The sequence below is a fragment of the Eublepharis macularius genome, chromosome 5 (genome assembly GCF_028583425.1).
Source record: "Eublepharis macularius isolate TG4126 chromosome 5, MPM_Emac_v1.0, whole genome shotgun sequence".
Lineage (NCBI taxonomy): Eukaryota > Metazoa > Chordata > Lepidosauria > Squamata > Eublepharidae > Eublepharis > Eublepharis macularius.
In genome coordinates, this window is record NC_072794.1 from 165,827,565 (window position 1) to 165,846,710 (window position 19,146).

Consider the following 19,146-nt stretch of genomic DNA (forward strand, 5'->3'; position numbering starts at 1 on the left):
CGGGGAGGGCAATCTAAACTCCCCCCTGTCTGGAGATCAGGGGGCGGGGCCACTGGCCATGTGACCATTTTCACCGAGGGTGATTTAAACTTTAAAAAACTCCCCTCTTGTTCCAGTGGACTCAAAGTGACATCATTGTGCGGTCCTGAGTTCCACCACTGAGTTCCACCACCTCTTTTCCTAGAAAAAAGCCCTGATACCATCTAACAGGCAGGCCAGTTCATTTGGGGGGTCCTGTTTCAGGGTCTTTTTCAAAGATGGTTATCTCACCGACGTCATTTTCAACATTCAGAAACTCCCATTCAAACTACTCTTAAACATGCGTCGGTTGCTGCTCCTAAGAAGAGGCCTGGAGATCTCAACTGATCTCCAGAATACAGAGATCAGTCCCCCTGGAGAACATGGCTGCTTCAGAGGGTAAACTTTATGGCATTGTACCCTACTGAGATCCCCCTCTCCAAGCTTAACCCTCCCCAGGCTCCATCTCTAAATCTCCAGGAATTTCCCAACCCAGAGTTGGCAACCCTAGGCTCGGATTTTGCAGCATTTATTTGAAGACTTGCAATCTTGTAAGCTTTGATCCTCCAAGCAAGTTTAGAACTTGCAAAGCTTAATTCCCTGGAATGTTAGGAGGAAAATAGCAGTGAAATGGTTTGATTTTTGTATTCCTTTAGAATTAAGTGACCAGAATGAAAGCACAACGGCTTTAATTAAAACTGCTGTAATTAAAGCAAAGCTCCTCAGTGTTGTTTTTGCACTCTGGCTAGCTTTTCTGAGGCTTTAAAAAAATCGTTAACAAATTTTATGTTTTTATTGTTTCTTGGTAAGCCACCTTAAGGAGGTTCTCTGGAGAGGTGGTGCAGAAATGTCCTTAATAAATGAATATATAAAGCAAGGTGATGAGATTTCTACTGTTTCTAGGGTTCCCAGATCCTTATACTCTCCTGGTGCAAATTGGGGGCCTGGTAGTTACCAAGAGTGTGTTCTTTGTGCGCGCACCATGCGTGTACACGCTCTCGGTGCCAATGTGATGATGTTACTTCTGGAAGTGATGTGGTTACACTGGCCATGGGAGCAAAATTGGCCCCAAGTGAAGCTGGTGCAGTGATGTCACTTCCGGAAGTGAGATTATCACATCCAGGGGTCATTTCGTAGAAAAAGAGCTGGAGGAACTCATTAGCATAACTCATCAGCATATGCCACACCTCTTGCCATCACCGGAAGTGTCTCATTAGCGTAACTGATTTGCATATGCCACACCCCCTGACATCACCTATCCTGGCTGTTTTGGACCCACTCCTGGCCACACAGGGCTGAAATTGGGCCCAAAATGGCAAAAAGGGGTTGAAAATGGCCGAAAAGGGACCCAAAATGGTCAGGATCAGGCCGCTGCTGAGTGGGAGAGTGATCCACCTCCTGTCAGAGGCCCAATTTGGGCCGTTTCGGCCCCAATCCAGGCCGAAACGGGCCCAAAATGGCCGAGAGTCAGGTGGGCAGGGCCACCTGCCATGTGGCCTCTTCGGGGAACTGCCAGAACTGGGTTCCTGCGCGTTCCCCATCAAAATGAGTCCTGATCACATCTGCTGGGAGCTTGTGTGCTGTCCATGTTCCTGGGTGCCTGCTGGTGGCAGGTGATCTCTGATCGGCCCAAAACCTCCCACCAGTCGCCAATGACCAGCAGGCAGGCACATAAACTGCAAAGAGATTGCCCAGGCAGGCACCTGGGATCTCTAACTCTTCTTGGTGCATGCACTCATAATATGCTGTACTTGCAATCCTAACCATGTTTATATAACCTCTTTTTTGTATGGGTTCTATGGGGCTAATTTAGGAACTGTTATATATGTCTGTCTACATATCTGCCACGAATATTCTCTGTGCTCTATATTATGTGCTGAACCTCTGAGAGTATGGGAAGTGGCATTTTGGGGCCTGTCTAGCTGAGGGTGCTTATCTCACAGGTGGCTGCTGCGATGTCTACTTTCGTTTTCACAGCTGTCTGAGAATGTGTCCTTGAGTGCTGGCTTCTCCCTTGGAACTGAAAATAACTTTATCTCTCCTACAGTTCTTCTTGCCTCCTGTCTCAAACCCCCTTCCCCCCTTCTGTCTCCTTCACGCCAGAGGTATAACCGTCCATATCCTAAAGGTGGGAACTTTCCCTATAACTAACCCCTCCAACTCTATACACGTCACTTCTGCCAATACCCTTGTCTGTGTATGCTGATACTGATGGATCTCTAAAAAGTAACTTTAACTCATACATTGGAGTGTGGTTAGTGGAGTACTATGGGGATCTAACTGCCAGAACCTGACAGGAACTGAACTTGCAATACAAATGTAAATTAAGAAATTTCTTTAAACCAAACCTTTCAATGATTAGAACGACACATTTTTTAAAAAATCCAACACATAGGTGCAACAAAGAACAGAAACTTATGGAAACAAACTGGAACCCAGGCTTCTTTCTTCAGCTTAGGAATTACTGACCTTATTCAAGGTGAGAACAGCACAAAATTTTATCTAGTTCCCCAGCAACCAGCTTCTTCCTCAGCCGTCAAACTCCATTACTCACTCCGCCCTACTGGGCTAAACCAACTAGCCCATGGGGGTTACGTTTATTTGAAAGTAAATCCTAGTGAAATTAATGGGACGTTCCGAATAAAGAGATGTCGAGACTGCTTGCTCTGTTATGTGGAATATTCATGTGGGACAGAAAACACAACAGAGCGTTTTTGACAGAACATAGGTAAGGTCAAGGTCAAGGTAGTCCCCTGTGCAAGCACCGAGTCATTACTGACCCATGGGGGGACGTTGCATTACAACATTTTCTTGTCAGACTTTTTACGAGGTAGTTTGCCATTACCTTTCCCAGTCATCTACACTTTACCTCCAGGAAACTGGGTACTTATTGTACAGACCTCAGAAGGATGGAAGGCTGAGTCAACCTTGAGGCAGCTACTTGAACCCGGCTTCTGCCAGGATTGAACTCAGGTCGTGAGCAGAACTTGGACTGCAGTACTGCAGCTTACCACTCTGTGCCACGGGGCTCTTTGACGGAACATACTTTCCATTTAAAAAGGCATCCTCTTAAATAGAGCTTCTGCCCTGAAATGTTAAAGAATTACTATTAGAGTTATGCATAACTTAATCCCCTCACATTTTGTAGTTGGCTCCACCTCCTGCAGCAGCCATTTTGTGGCCCACTCCGCTTTCTGCAGTAGCCATTTTGGGGTTGCATCCACCACTTGTGTTCCAAAGATGCCTGCAGGTTCAGAAAGTCTGAGAACCCCTTCTCTATGCTTATGTAGCAGATCTTTCCCCCCAAACAATAAAAATTCATTCCAGAACCCGGCAGGAGGGGCTCCACAGCCTAACCCCTTCTTTAGGCTGCTTTGCCAGCACTTAGTCTTTCCAAGAAGACTCTGAGCTGAATCCTTATTTCCTGTTGCAGCTACTGGAGAATCTGTGAGCTTGAGAGGGAAGGAAGAAGGAAGCCGGTGAGGATCTCCTCCCCCAGTTAGTTTCTTGGCAGCGAGGCAATTTATGCATTTGCAAAAATAAATGAAATTATCCAGCCCGTCAGGCAGTTCAGCCATCACAACACCCAAATATAAATAAACTATTTAAATCAAACCCCGCTAAGAAGAATCTGTACTTTACAGCTCATGTCAGAGATCTTGTGGCTGTTAGCATGCAAGTTTTGTTAATGTTTGGAAACTCGGACAATTGTGTTTAATTGACTGTCGGCATTTGCTGATGTAACTGTTTTGGGGCATTTGCTAACTATGTAGGGAGGAGCTGTGGCTTAGTGGTAGAGCATTGGCATTGCGTGCGAAAGGCCCCAGGTTCAATTCCTGGCATCTTCATTTAAAAGTTTGGGAGGTAGTGTAAAGACCTTTTATTTATCTCACTGCCTGCATTTAAGGCTTCATTTCAACCTTTCTGAGTCTGATGTAGACCCCTCTCTTAGTTGCTGCTTTTATGTAATTTATTGTGTTTGATACGTGTTTTAACTTTGTGGGATTTATTCTTGTTGTGACTAGAGATGGGCGCGAACCAAAATACGAACCAAAATTAAGCACGAACCAGGCCAGTTCAGGGTTTGCCAGATCCCATTTCTGATGAACCACCATGAACTTTAGGCTGGTTCATTTGGTTCGTTTTTTTGGTTTGTCACTGCAGACAGCCTGGTGCCAATCAATCAGTTTCATAGGCAACAGGGGATAGAATTCCTGCAGACCTTCTACTGAGCCGGAAGTGAACTTCTGTTGGCCTGGAAGTTGCCTTCTGCTGATCTGGAAGTGATGATTTTCTGACCTGGAGGTGACGTTTTCATGAACCAAGCGAACCCGTTCACGAACCAGGGGCAGGTTCGTGAAAGTTCGTGGTTCATGGTTCGTGAAATTTGACGAACCATGAACCACATGGTTTGGTTTTTTACAGGTTCATGCTCATCTCTAGTTGTGACCCGCCCTGAGCCTGCTTGTGAGGACGGCGGGATATGAATGAAATGAAAATGAAATGGAGAACTGCCACCAGTTAGACGATGATCTGACTCAGTAAATGGCAGCTCCATTTGTCTAAATTTATTTTGGATTCATATGCAAATGCTGACATTCATCAAAGTTTGAGCATTCATTGTAACATTGGACAATCCTACTGAAGTGATAAACCTGTGTTTGGGATGCGCCAATTTCAGATTTCAGGTATGTGTGTAAATGGGGGGAGCATATAACTGAATGCTTCTTTGGACATTTCTTCTCTGCATGTAGAAAACTAATACATCAGGGAAAAAGCAGGAAAACCCTGAAATCTAATTTTCTATCTAAAGGATTTTGTGTGTGTGTGTAGATTATCATTTCATCAACAGAGTCCCCACCTGCAGCCTGAAATGGCACAAATTTAACTCAGATTGCAGAGAGCATTCTCCATATAGATGACCAAATTTTCAAACACACATTCTCAACACACACTACTAGCCAAGTTACATGCAGCACCGAAATCACCTAAAAAAATTGTTTCGTGAGAGGAATCTCAGTCTATACAAGTAAACCGTATACTGCCAACAACCTCCTGGCACTCGTGGTTCAGAAAACCAAAAGGAACCAAAACATTGGTACGTTCGCCCTTTAATTTCCATTCAGTCTAAGTCACACGGCCAGCAAAAACAATGTTTTAATTTAAATTCAATTTCTGATTCCACATTCATTCACAGGCACGGCCGCAGAGCGGAGATTTCATTAAAGGGTTTAATAGATTTTATAAGAGTTGTCAGATCTAAAAAGGTTATGGAGCAAATGCATTCTCTCTGCTTCTAGAATTTCAATAGCACTCCGGTAAACAAATTTACCATGAAAATAGAAAGAGAAGGGGGAGGCGCCCCCCACAAATCTTGCGCTGACCTGGAGAAGTAAACCTCATATGAACGACTTAAAGACCTCAGGATGAAGAGCTAAGACCCTTTTCTTCCTTGTCTCTTGTCTGTTACTGTGAGCTCCTCCAGTAAGAAGCAAATCAGGATTCAAAAGACAATAACTCATATCCAACCTCAATCTGCATCTTTGCCATTTGCAACTGGAAATGTGGGGATGGGATCCATTTAATTTGGATCAGCAGCACAAGAGAACTTCCTGGTAGACACAAGGACCCTCAGGTGAAAGATCTTACACTTGTTCTCCCATTGTGGATACATACACACTGCTAGGGAGACAGAGAGAATATAAGACCACACAGAAAGTAAGTCACTTGAGCGTCCCCGTGTAAGATGTCTTGTGTAGAAGGACTCTTAAAGTCACCTCAGTGCATGTTCATCAAGTGTCGGGAGACGCAATGTTAGCCAGGAAGCATAGTTTAAAAAGACAGAGCCGGCAGAGAGCGCTCCTCAGAGGGCTTGTTAATTTCATCTTCGCCTCCCCAAAGGCTCTGTCAATTTCACCTCTCCAGTCCAAAACTGTGTGGGATCACAACCAGAGGGCAGTGGGGAATGGAAATGGGCTGGGGCTGCCTTCCAGAGCTGGGCTGGGACCTGGAGAGGTTATAATGGGCTGAAGTTTCCCTTCTGGAATTTCACAGCCCCTTCACACAGCTCCAGTGTATAGCAAAGCCTTTGCCCTGCTGCCGGCTCTGTCTTTTTAAACTACCCCTCCCGGCTAACATTACATCTCCCGACACATGTTCTTCACGTGTCAGATGTCTTATGTAGAGAGACTCTTAGCCACTTTTTATTCCTATCACAAATGATGCCAAGGTGTAGTGAGTTCCCCTGCCACTGCAAGCACATATATAACCTTTTTATCCAATCTTTTTTTCAGGTGTAGACCAGGGCAGAACCATTGTGGTTTGCAGATTTCTACCAGTAGGTTAAGTTTTTTTTTCTCCCTGCTGGGTCAGTCCCAAATCCCCTAATTGGTTATTCCCTTGAAGAGGAAAGCTTCCAAATTAAAATGTATCATTTATTTATTTATGTACATTATTTAAAGTCCACCTTTCTCGCTGAGACTCAAGGTGGATTACGCAGGGTGAGTCAGTACAGGGAATACAGCCCAGAAAATCCATAACAACCATTGTTCTCCAACCGTGAAAGCCTTCTACAAAATTGATGGAGTTTTTAAAGCGTCTTGTTATTCAAGTATTTTAGTGACAGAATCATAAGCCAATGGGTTGAAGTTCTGAATATTCACCTTAGAATATGCTCTAATACCCATTTCACATGGCCCCCAAATGGCCCTGTAATTGGTCAAATTTCAAAACTGTCTCACAGGCTTGCAGCACTCGACCCCACCCCCCAGGTGTATGGGTTCTCTGAGCTTGCTAGAATTTATTCTGGCATAGCAGTTCAAGCTTCAGGCTTCCAAAAATGTAGGTCCGCCACTGGCTACTCAAGCCCCCCAAACTGATCTAGGCCTTGAGAATTTTGATCTTCAATCCCCTTTCTACCATTCCTGATTGAGAATAGGGACAAAGGGGCATAAAGTTTCATGGAATAAATTCCAAAGAATTGCAGGTGGGGGGAACTGGAGATCTTCTAGATTTACAACTGATCTCCAGGCTACAGAGATCAGTTCCCCCTGCTGAAAAATGGCTGCTTCCGGAAGGTGGCCTCTGGGGCATTATATCCTGCTGAGCTACTTCCCCTCCCCAAACTCTATCCACCCTAGATTCCACCTATAAATTTCCAGGAATTTCCAAACTCAGAGCAGAAAACACACGATTTTATCGTATTATATTATTTTTATTTTATCTTTTTATGTGTATTGCTTATTGTTGTAATTAGGGCTTTTGGGGGGGGGGAAAGAGGTGGTAGAACTCAGTGGTGGAACTCAAGACTGCACAATGAGTCATTTTGGGTCAGCTGGAACAAGGGGGGAGTTTTTTAAAGTTTAAATTGCCCTCCGTGAAAATGGTCACGTGGCCGGTGGCCTTGCCCCCTGATCTCCAGACAGAGGGGAGTTGAGATTGCCCTCCTCGCCACTCAGTGGCACGGAGGGCAAACTCCCCTGTGTCTGGAGATCAGGGGGCAAGGCCACCAGCCATGTGACCATTTTCAAGAGGTACCGGAACTCTGTTCCACCGCGTTCCAGCTGAAAAAATGCCCTGGTTGTAATCTGCTCTGAGCCTGCTTGTGGGGAGACCAGACTATAAGTTTAATAAAATAAATAAATAAAATAAATAGAAGGAGCCCTGTTAGTCTGTTTAAAACAGCAGTCTTGTAGCAGCTTAGTTACAATTTTGTTACACCATCAGTCCCTCTGAGAAACCATTTTGGTCCTGAGAGATCTCTGTCTTTTGGTGCTACACCTCTGAAGATGCCAGCCACAGCTGCTGGCGAAACGTCAGGAACTACAATGCCAAGACCACGGCAATACAGCCCGGAAAACCCCCAACAACCATCGTTCTCCGGCCGTGAAAGCCTTCGACAATACATTTTGGTCCTATTGACCCACTTTAGAACATTTCAGATGCTGCACCGGATGGAGGAATTTCTACATTTGCCTCTCGTTTCATGTTAGGAAAATTGCTGCTGTCCACTATTGCTCATAACATCTACTGTAGAGTTGCTAGTTGGTAAACAGGCATAGAACCACCAATGGTAATGAAAGCTCCCAACTTCATCCCAGACCTAAACGGATTTTATTTTATCTACCGCCACCTACTGTTCATCATATGCAAAGGCTGTTAAATGCAAAAATGATCTCTCATCGTTGCCTCTGAGGAAGGGAGCTCTGACTCATGCTTCTGCCATGAGAAACATTGTTAGTCTTGAAGCAGCCGCTAGACTTCTGGTTTATTTCATTCAACAAGAAGCCAATGAATTCGCTATCTTCTCAGTGGAAAAGAGCAAGAGTCCAGTAGTGTGTATAAGACAAAATTTGTGGTAAGGTTGGTGCATTCTCGTATGCAACTGAAGAAGTGAGCTGTGACTCACGAAAGCTCATACCCTACCACAAACTTTGTTAGTCTTAGAGGTGCTACTGGACTCTTGCTCTTTTCTATCTGAAGAAGTGAGCTGTGACTCACGAAAGCTCATACCCTACCACAAACTTTGTTAGTCTTAGAGGTGCTACTGGACTCTTGATCTTTTCTAATGCTACAGAAAGACTAACACGGCTACCCATCTTGATCTGTCTTCTCAATGAGAAAGATTTGGATAGACATTCTTCAGCAGGGAATCCAGTGAGCCCTCCAAAGGGGGGAGAAAAACACATGCAATAGCCTAGAAAGGGCTACAGTATTTCAGAATGTATGTGGGTATGCCACATATTTTGCTGACTGCTACTATTGCATCTATTAATGGCAAATATCCTGCAAATGTGCTTTGACAAGTTTGAAGTTTTCCTCCAGCTTAAGAAGCCTTCTGCCAACTTAAGTGGCTCTTCTGCTGTCGAAAGAGCCACTTAAGTTGGAGAAAAACTCTTTAGGTTTAAGGAATGCTCCAAAATGATAGGATGCATGCCAATATGAATAATTGTTCAGGTAGGGCTCTGGAGTGGCCAAAGTGCTTCATGGGAACATAACATGAGCTCTGCAAGGTCAGGCCAGTGGTCCATCCAGTACCCCATTTCATGCAGGGACCTATCAGTTGCCCTGGAAGATCAACAAGCAAGGTAGGTTGCCCACCGCCAGGTGATATCTGAAGATCTCATGCAATTACAACTGATCTCCTGGCCACAGAAACAAGTCCCCCTGGAGAAAATGGCTGCTTTGGAGACTGGACTCTATGGCGTTATATCCTGCCGCCTCAAACTCTGCCCTCTCCAGGCTCCACCCCCCCCCCCCAAATCTTCAAGAATTTCACAACCTGGAGCTGCCAACCCTAAAGCAAGAAACAGAGACCAAGGCTCCCCCAGAGGTGCCTCCTATACTGGAATTCAAAGGTAATAAAGGTATTCGATTTGATTCGAATTCAAAGGCTTGCTACCTTTGAATATGGAGGGGAGGTGAAACTGACAAAGAATTCGGGAGGCAAAATGGAAATAAGCAAACCCTCTGAGGAGCAATCTTTGCAGGCCCTGTAGAGAAGGGAAATTGACAGAGCCTTCTGATCTCTTTTAAAACTCAGCTTCCCGGCTAACATTGCAACTCCCTTCACGTGGGGAAGGGAGAATTACTCCCCATGTAATTCATGTCTGTCAGGTCTGATTGTGCCCATTCATCCTTGCCACTGTTAAGCTTGTGATCCCGAGTCATTTCAGTCTTAGAACTGATCTCATATTGTAACTGATAAGTTTATTCCATTGCTGTCAATAACTACTTTCATTTTCTCCCAGCAGATGGGAAGGTGGACATTCCTTTCCTTTGGTCCTGGATAATCTGACCTTGAGTGTCTGGAGTGTTGTGTTGCTCACTGTCTTGTCTAGCTCGTGTGTGAATTCTGGAAGTGTTTCCCAGGCTGCTTCGATACCTGTGGGGTGGGGGGAGGAGACTGGATGGGTATATTGTACTATAACAGCCTGAAGCGTTATTCCTTTCAATGAGAAGTGAACAGGAAACTGCTTTTTACTTCATGTACTCCTATGGACCTGTGTATGTGTACAAGATTGAATTCCTGAATAAAGATAATTTAGCTAAGAACATGTGTCATGCTGAAGTGATCCAGGGATCTACCTGCCACAACCTGACATCTTGTAGCGTAGCTCTGAGACTCTGAGTGCTGTAGAGCTCACAACATAGCACGCCCCTGTCTCTGAAATGCACCAGCAAAATTCTCCCAACTGAGCCACCTTGCTGCCACAATGAGGACTTTGTCACTGTGCCAGCTAACTTGGAAGTCTGTCTTGTCCTGCTACAAGTCTGGATCTGTGGAAAGAGACAAAGAGATGATTCATCACCTTCCTCCAGATGCAAGGCCCGTCTCAAGTTCTCTGACTCCCACTGTCCCTCCCATCAACCCTTTGCCGTTTTGCTTACAAGGGCTCCTTTTCTGTCTTTGGTATTTCTGGAGCATGCAGCTGAAACAAGAATGGCCCATTTTGCAAGCTTGAAGTGGGGGGGGGGATAAAGAGTGCAATCCAGTAGGATCCATGCAAACCCTATTGAAATGCAATGACCACCATTGGATTTGTATGCTGCCGCTTCTCATCTCAATGCAGCTTGTCAGGGGGAATTTCCTTGAAGACGGAACCCAGAATTCAAGACATCTTTTATGACATTGCAACTGAGTGTTCGTTTCCAAGTTGTAATTTTCCACCTTTTATTTTGTTTCTACTGCCATATTGAGTTGCCACCTCTGGGTTGGGAAATTCCAGGATATTTGGGGGGGGGGAGCTTGGAGAGGATGGGGTTTGGAGAGGGAAGAGACCACAATGGGATATAAGGCCACAGAGTCCACACTCCGAGAGAACCGATTTCTGTCATCTGCAGATCAGCTGTGATTCTGGGAGATCTCCAGGCACCACCTTGAGTTTGTACTCAACGCAGAGGCTTCTCTGAAGGAGAAAGTGCTACTAAGCTACAAGAAAAAAAAACCCTGCAGTTTAAATATTATCAATTCTTATTTAACAGTGTAGAAAATGCTGTGTGTGTCTAATAAAGAGTACAAAATGTGTATAATAAATAACTTCAATACAATAAATATCTATGACAATGATATAATCCTGCCGTTACATCTAATGCATAATAGCAAGAATTTAATAGTACAATTCACGTGAATTTCAAAAGTCGCTCCTTGCCGTTTCTTCCCGTGGCTCCATGTTCTTTGAAGTGGACCAGAGGATTTTTCTTCAAGCCTGTTGTCAACTCTAATTTGGAGTGGATCACTAACTTTTTGATTGGATCTTGTTTTCACCTGTGGTCTGTAATATACTATAACAAATCTACATCACTGGAACTCTTGAGTTCTCTGTAATAATGCCCTTCCCATGCTGTTTATAGCTTGTTGCTGCAACCCAGTAGCTTGGACTCGTGTCAGAGCTTGGAGGTGAAGCACGGTCAGTTCTTGGATGGGAGACCACCCAGGAAAACTGGGGTGGCTGTCCAGAAGAAGGCAGTGCCACACCACCTCTGACCCTCTCTTGCCTTGAAAACCTCATGAGTTGGAGCTTTATGGGGTTGCCATGAATCAGTTGTGACTAGAGATGAGCACAAACCGAAAGTTCGTCATGAACTGGGCCAGTTCATGGTTCACGAACTGGTGATTCATCAGAATGTATTTCTGATGAACCGCCATGAACTTTTGGCTGGTTCATTTGGTTAGTTTTTCAGTTCATCACCACAGACAGCCTGGTGCCAATCATTCGGTTTCCTAGGCAACAGGGGAGGGGCTTTCTGCAGACCTTCTACTGCCCCAGAAGTGACTTTTCACCACCGGAAGTGAAGTTTTCACAAACCAAATGAACCGGTTTGTGAAACACGACGAACCACAAACTGCATGGTTCAGAATTTTCCCAGTTTGTGCCCACCTCTAGTGACTCAACAGCACTTTTTATCTTATATAGACTTTTGCCCACTGAATGTAATCATTCATAGTGGGTGATGGTTCAAATAAGCTTCTGCCACAAAAAAATTAGTTTTTTGTGATATTTTATTTATTTCAGGAATAAACAATAAACAATACAAGAAAGATAAAAAACAAAATCATCTAACATACAAACTAATAACAGTACATATACACATAAAAAAATGGAAAGGGAGACTAATAAGAGGAAAAAGAAGACATAAAAAAATAAAGAAATGACTAAATAAACTATAAATGGGGTTTCTGATTTTCTCCGCGACAAATATGTATCATTTTCAAATTTTTACTTACTCTGTGTTAAGAACAAAAGCCCTCTTTTTTCTAAAGTTCATATTCCTTAATCCATAAATCCATATACCATCAAATCATTATTTTCTATTTCAAGTACAAAGTCTATAAATGGTCTCCATCCAACTAAAAATGTAGATATTGTCTTCTCTCTAACCAGTGAAGTAAGTTTTGCCATCGATGCAAATTCCAAGTCCTTTATCAACCATTCTTGCATTGTGGGAAATATTGGAATTTTCCAGTTTTATGCATACAGTAGTCTTGCTTCCATGATCATATACAAAAGAAACATTGGTTAGTTTTTTAAGCTGGCACAACACTTTGGGATGTTTTCTACCAATGTGAGATAGTTTTAATTGCAATTTGAAAGGTTTGGGACTTTACTGGTGTGTATTGCTTTTTTTTTGTTACTGAAATTGTCTTTAGTATGAAAGAGCAAGCGTCCAGTAATACCTATAAGACTAACAAAATTTGTGGTAAGGTATGAGCTTTCATGCGTCACAGCTCACTTCTTCAGATACAGCTAGAATGTGAGTTCAGCTATGAGTCTAGCTGTATCTGAAGAAGTGAGCTGTGACTCACAAAAGCTCATACCCTGCCACAAATTTTGTTATTCTTATAGGTGCTATTGGACCTTTACTCTTTCCTACTACTACAGACAGACTAACATGGCTACCCATCTTGTTTGTATTATGACATGAACCAGTTCAGGGGCATTCATATCAATTAACAATTGTTAACGATTGAAGTAATATGACTTCTAGCTTTTGAGAGACATGAGCTCTGAATGGCAAATTGCAAACCTTCCCAGGCAGGAACATCCCTATATTTCATCCAAATAGCTCCATTCTAAGCATATTTACTTGGAATGAAGTCTCAGTGATTTTAATTGAATTATATCCAAGTAAAGTGTAATTACGTTTACAATATTATATAAAATGGCAGTTTAAGATTCTATTGTTTAATTTGGTTGATTTAGTGACCATTTCTAGCTGCTGCTCAAAATATACTTTGATAGCATGGTGTAAATTAACCCATGCAGTCTGATGGGCTTTAAAAGCTGAGTGCTTTTATACATAATACAGTCTTCATTCTGGGGATATGAAATACAATCTCAAGCCAATAAAATGCAGCCTTAATTTGGAGAGCCATTCCACCCCCCACCACCACGAGAACAGATCTCTGTAGTTTCGAGATCAGGTGTAAATCTTGGAGAATTCCACCTACTTGGAAACCCTAATCACAGGAGTGCATAAAGTTTCCCTAAATAGCATCGCCAGGTACAAGCTATTCCCACACAACCACTCCTTCCTGCCCTTGTCTCTCTTATGGTATATTTTGCTGAGTTGCTCTAAAAACTCAGCCTCCACACACACTCCCCAAAAGCACTTTGTGGTCACAGGCAGCCTCAGCAGATCCTAGAAGTGGGTTTGAAGGGGAGGTCGGGCATTTTTGTCAGCATCGCCCATCTCCCTTTCAAATGTTTTTTTAGCTCTGCACATACGTAATCATATGCTGAGAACTTGAGGGGAGGAGCCGGGTGGTGATCGGAGGTTTCCTTGGAGCACTTTGACCATTCACATGCCCAGGCATGAAGAAAAAGTGCTCTGTCAAGTTGTGCCGAAAGGAATCATAGAATCACAGGGTTGGAAGAGAACTCTAGGGTCCAACCCCCTGCAAAATGCAGGAAATTCACAACTACCTCTCCTCCTCACACCCCCAGTGACCCCTGCTCCATGCCCAGAAGATGGCAAAACACTGTCAGGATCCCTAGCCAAACTGGCCTGGGGAAAACGGCTTCCTGACGGGAGAAAGTGCGTTCGCAGAAAAAACGCCTAAAAAATGTTAGGTGGATCCTCTGCACCCGTTTTGCTCACTGAGATGTGTGGAGGGAAGGGGGAAAGCTGCCAGTGTTCTGCGAGTGGGCTGTCCTTTAAGGATGTGTGGAAGTGGCCACAGTTTCCATTTGGGAAAATGGTAGTAACGGTAATATTAGTACTAATAATTATAATCAAAGTACTAGCAACAGTAGCCGTGATAGCAGTGGTAACTGCGGGTAGGTTGCCGACTCTGGCAGTCTGGGGAGGGGGGAGTTTGGGGTGGGTAAGAAGAGCAATGGGGATGCAATGGTATAGAGTCCTCCCTCCAAGGCTGTCGTTTTCTCCAGGGAACTGATCTCTGTAATCTGGAGACCAGTTGTGATTCCATGAGAACTCCAGGCCTCACCTGGAGGGTGGCCAGTTCCCTCTGCTGTCAGTCCCTGGGAAAAATGGGGATTGTGGGGCCTGGCTTGTTTGCATTGTTGGCATACCGGTGTAAAAACTGGAAGTGATGTCATAAGGGGCCCTAAAATTTACCATAGAGTTTTTTTTTCAGGTGGGCAGTCTATAGTAGAAGAGCAAGACACTGGTTCAGTGGCACCTTAAAGACCAAGGTGCAACTGGACCCATATCATGTCCATAGAGTTTCTGTAAATTCTAGTGTGTCCATGATGTCACTTCCAATTTTTACTGGAAATGACATCAGCGTGCCAGCACCATTTCATGCTACTTCCGCCCATTTCCTCCTGCCAGTATATGAGGTGCTGGTGGGCAAAAGAGTGGTGTGCTGGGAGCAGGGATCCCATTCCCCTGCTACCCCCTTTTGCCCCCTGCCACCACTTATCTGGATGGTGAGGGGGAAGGCAGGGAACGGGCCTCCCGGGTGTGATCCCGGGGCTGGCACGATGACGGCACTGACATCATTGTGCCACCCCAAAAACATCCCCATGATTTGCTGCAAGCCAATTTGGGTCCCAAATGGGCTGAATCGGGCCCATTTGGGGCCCAAATTGGTCCACAAAGAAGCGCACGTGCTCTCCCCAGCCTTGTGAGATGACGTCACTTCCGAGAAGTGACATCAACATGCTGGGGAGGGGCTGCATCCGTAAGGAGAATTCACAAGCACTGGGAAGATAAGCGTTGAGTCCCTCACTCCCACCAGGAGGGCAATGGGACCTGGCAATGCTAGCCGGGGGGTCTTCCTCTATCGAAGGAGATCTGGCATTCCTAACTGCAGGAGTCTATTTGCTGAAATCTTGAGAGCTGACACTTAGTGAAGACAGAGCTGATAATCTTTGGCCTTCTGCTGCACTCAGCCACCCCAAGTGTGCAAGTGAAGTGGAAACATCTATTTCTCTTATGGACCGCTTGAAGGCGGTGATGATTAAGTGCCCTTTGCTCATGCCAGCCTCGGCAGCGAGAAACTGGGCTTCCATAAATAAAAGCTACAAATCAATCCAGGCAAGGGTGAGCTGAAGAACAACCCCGTACAAGCCTCCCACCACTTCACAGTTCAATTATCCCGTTCCCCAAAGAGCTGTTCAGGCAGTCGGGAACACATGGTCAAACAAATTAACTGCTCATTAATTAGTATCAAACAACCTTCCCCAGCTCTTCTTCTACGTTTTTTTAAAAATGTAGAACTTAGTGGAGATTTTGTTACTAAACAAAATTTGGAAGACCTTCTCCTTTTAGCACAATTACATGCCCTTGAGGAATCACTAAAGCAAGGATCCAGAAAGCATGTATTGTCGAAGGCTTTCACGGCCGGATAACGATGGTTGTTGGGGGTTTTCCGGGCTGTATTGCCGTGGTCTTGGCATTGTAGTTCCTGACGTTTCGCCAGCAGCTGTGGCTGGCATCTTCAGAGGTGTAGCACCAAAAGACAGAGATCTCTCAGTGTCACAGTGTGGAAAAGATGTAGGTCATTTGTATCTACTCAGGAGGGGTGGGGTTGAGCTGAGTCATTCTGTAAGAGTTTCCCAGGGTGTGGAATGCTAATGGCGGGAGGCTTCACTGAATCCTGAGGAGGTTCTTTTGCATATGGATTGGTGCTTGATGTGCTAATCTTCTCTGCAGGGCTATTGTCGGGTGTGGAGTGTTTTGTTGGCCTGGTGTTTTTCAGAACTGGAGCCCATGCTCTGTTCATTCTTAAGGTTTCTTCTTTCCTGTTGAAATTTTGCTTATGCTTGTGATCTTATGCTTGTCATCTACCGGAAGAGGAAGCTGAGGAAATAAGAGGAGAGACAGCCAGGATTCTACGAAAGGCAAAGCTTCCCACCAGCAATTTAACACGCAAGGAGAGAAATGCCATCAAGACCCTCAATGCAGATCCAGACATCATCATTCTACCAGCTGATAAAGGCAATGCTACAGTGATCATGAAAACGGAGGAATACAAAAAGAAGATTAAGGAACTCCTGGACCCCTCCACCTACAAAAAACTAAAACGAGATCCCACTTGCAAAATCACCAGGCTAACAAATGCGCTGATCAAGAATTCCTCACTACATCCCGACACGCACAGAAAACTATGCAAGACTGAAGCACAGCCACCTAGACTATATGGACTCCCCAAAATACATAAAGATTCAGTCCCACTCCAACCCATTGTGAGTGCCATTGGTTCACAGACATATGAATTAGCTAGACATCTGGCAGATCTCCTGCAGGACCACATCGGGAAAACCTCGTCTTACATCAAAGATTCAGCAGATTTCATCAACAAAATCAGTTCTCTGAAACTCAATCCACAAGACATACTTGTCAGTTTTGATGTTGTATCCCTGTTTACCAAGGTTCCAGTAAAAGACACTATTGCACTGATTAATCAGATTTTCCCAGAGGATGTAACAGCCTTATTCCACCATTGTCTGACAACCAGTTACTTCCAATGGGACAACGAATTCTATGAACAGATGGATGGGGTGGCCATGGGGAGCCCACTCAGCCCAGTTATAGCAAACTTCTACATGGAACATTTTGAAAAAACAGCTCTAGAATCAGCACCCCACAAACCCAGTGTATGGTTCCGGTTTGTGGATGATACATTCATCATTTGGAGCCATGGGGAGGAAGAATTGAGGGAGTTTTTGAATCATCTCAACAACATCCACCTGAACATACAATTCACAATGGAGAAAGAAAGTGAGGGAAAACTCTCATTCCTGGATACCTTGGTCATCCACAAAGCAAACTTTCAGTTAGGTCACAAGGTCTACAGGAAACCAACTCACACTGATCGGTACTTACACAAAAACTCCAATCACCACCCCCGACAGAAAAGAGGCATAATGAAAACATTAGTGGATCGTGCAAGACGGATATGTGAGCCGCGCTTTCTCAATGAGGAAATTAATCATCTAAACCACGCACTTCAGGCAAATGGCTACTCCAGAAATGAAATCCGAAGAGCAATCAAACCCAGGATGAATCAAACAACCAAGGAAAAACAGTCACCTACAGGAAAAGTGTTTTTGCCATATATCAAAGGAATTACTGATCAGATGGGAAAGCTTATGGAAAAGCATAACCTTCAAGCAGTATTCAGACCCACCCGAAAAATACAACAGATGCTACGATCAGCAAAAGACAGCAGAGACCCCCTCACCTCTGCAGGAGTATACCGTATACCCTGCAGCTGTGGACAAGTTTACATCGGGACCACAAAGCGTAGCATCCAGACAAGAATAAAAGAACATGAAAGACACTGCAGACTCGGACAACCTGAAAAATCAGCAGTGGCTGAATATAGCCTAACCCAAACAGGGCACAGTATCTTATTCCAGGACACCAAAATACTGGACAACACTTCCAACTACTTTGTCAGACTGCACAGGGAAGCCATTGAAATTCACAAGCATAAGCAAAATTTCAACAGGAAAGAAGAAACCTTAAGAATGAACAGAGCATGGGCTCCAGTTCTGAAAAACACCAGGCCAACAAAACACTCCACACCCGACAATAGCCCTGCAGAGAAGATTAGCACATCAAGCACCAATCCATATGCAAAAGAACCTCCTCAGGATTCAGTGAAGCCTCCCGCCATTAGCATTCCACACCCTGGGAAACTCTTACAGAATGACTCAGCTCAACCCCACCCCTCCTGAGTAGATACAAATGACCTACATCTTTTCCACACTGTGACACTGAGAGATCTCTGTCTTTTGGTGCTACACCTCTGAAGATGCCAGCCACAGCTGCTGGCGAAACGTCAGGAACTACAATGCCAAGACCACGGCAATACAGCCCGGAAAACCCCCAACAACCGATCCAGAAAGCAGTTATGGAAGAGCAGAGGCCACAGGGTCTGCTGAATTTCTTTGACTCATTTTTGTGATGAGAAGGAGCCATTCAAATTCAGACTGAGAATTTGCGTTAAACATGTCTTGAGGTCAGTTGGCACCATTTTTTTCTTAGTGCACAGACATCTGGGTTACTGAGTGAGAGGCAAGGGCTGTACTTGGGACAGAGTGCTCATCTGAATGTCTTACTTAGGGGTGTGCAAGCCAAAAATTTTCGGCTATAGCCGAAAGTAGAAAGCCGAAAGAAGATTCTCTATCGTTAAAGCCGAAAGCCGAAACAAGAATCTCTTTCGGCTTTCGACTTTCGGGATTCTTTCGGCATTATTTCGGCATTCTTTCGGCTTTTTTCTAAGGGAAAATGCCTCCGTCTTCCAGGACGCCTGGAGGAGGCATTTTCCCACCAAATAAGCCCAAAATTGGTGGGGACCTTCCTCTAACCCTTCTCTAACAACCACCCAGGGTTCAGACAGATTGGACTTTGGGGGGCCATGTTATGGCCCCCCAAAGCAGGTCCCCCCATCCTCCCATAAGAAAGCGAAGGAGCAGCATATTGTTAGCATGCTGCTGCTGATCTTTCTTCATTATTTCCTATGGGGAAAAAATGAAGAGGCAGGCTTCCTTTGCCAGGGGTGGCATTTTGCATGCAAAATGCCCCCCAGCCCTCAGGGGCCCTTCTCCCACCCCTCCTCCCACCCCCCACCAAGGCTCAGCCTGCTCCCACTTGGGGGGGCATTTCATGGCCTCCCCAAGTAGGTGCTCTAATCTCTACCACTGACAGCTG

At 44.7% G+C, this 19,146-nt stretch overlaps 1 non-coding gene across 1 annotated transcript; it reads left to right on the forward strand.

Moving 5' to 3' along the window:
* Positions 1–3,794: 3,794 nt before the first annotated feature.
* Positions 3,795–3,866, forward strand: TRNAA-UGC (transfer RNA alanine (anticodon UGC)). The gene has a single exon. It is a non-coding gene; the product is annotated as a tRNA-Ala (tRNA).
* Positions 3,867–19,146: the final 15,280 nt, after the last annotated feature.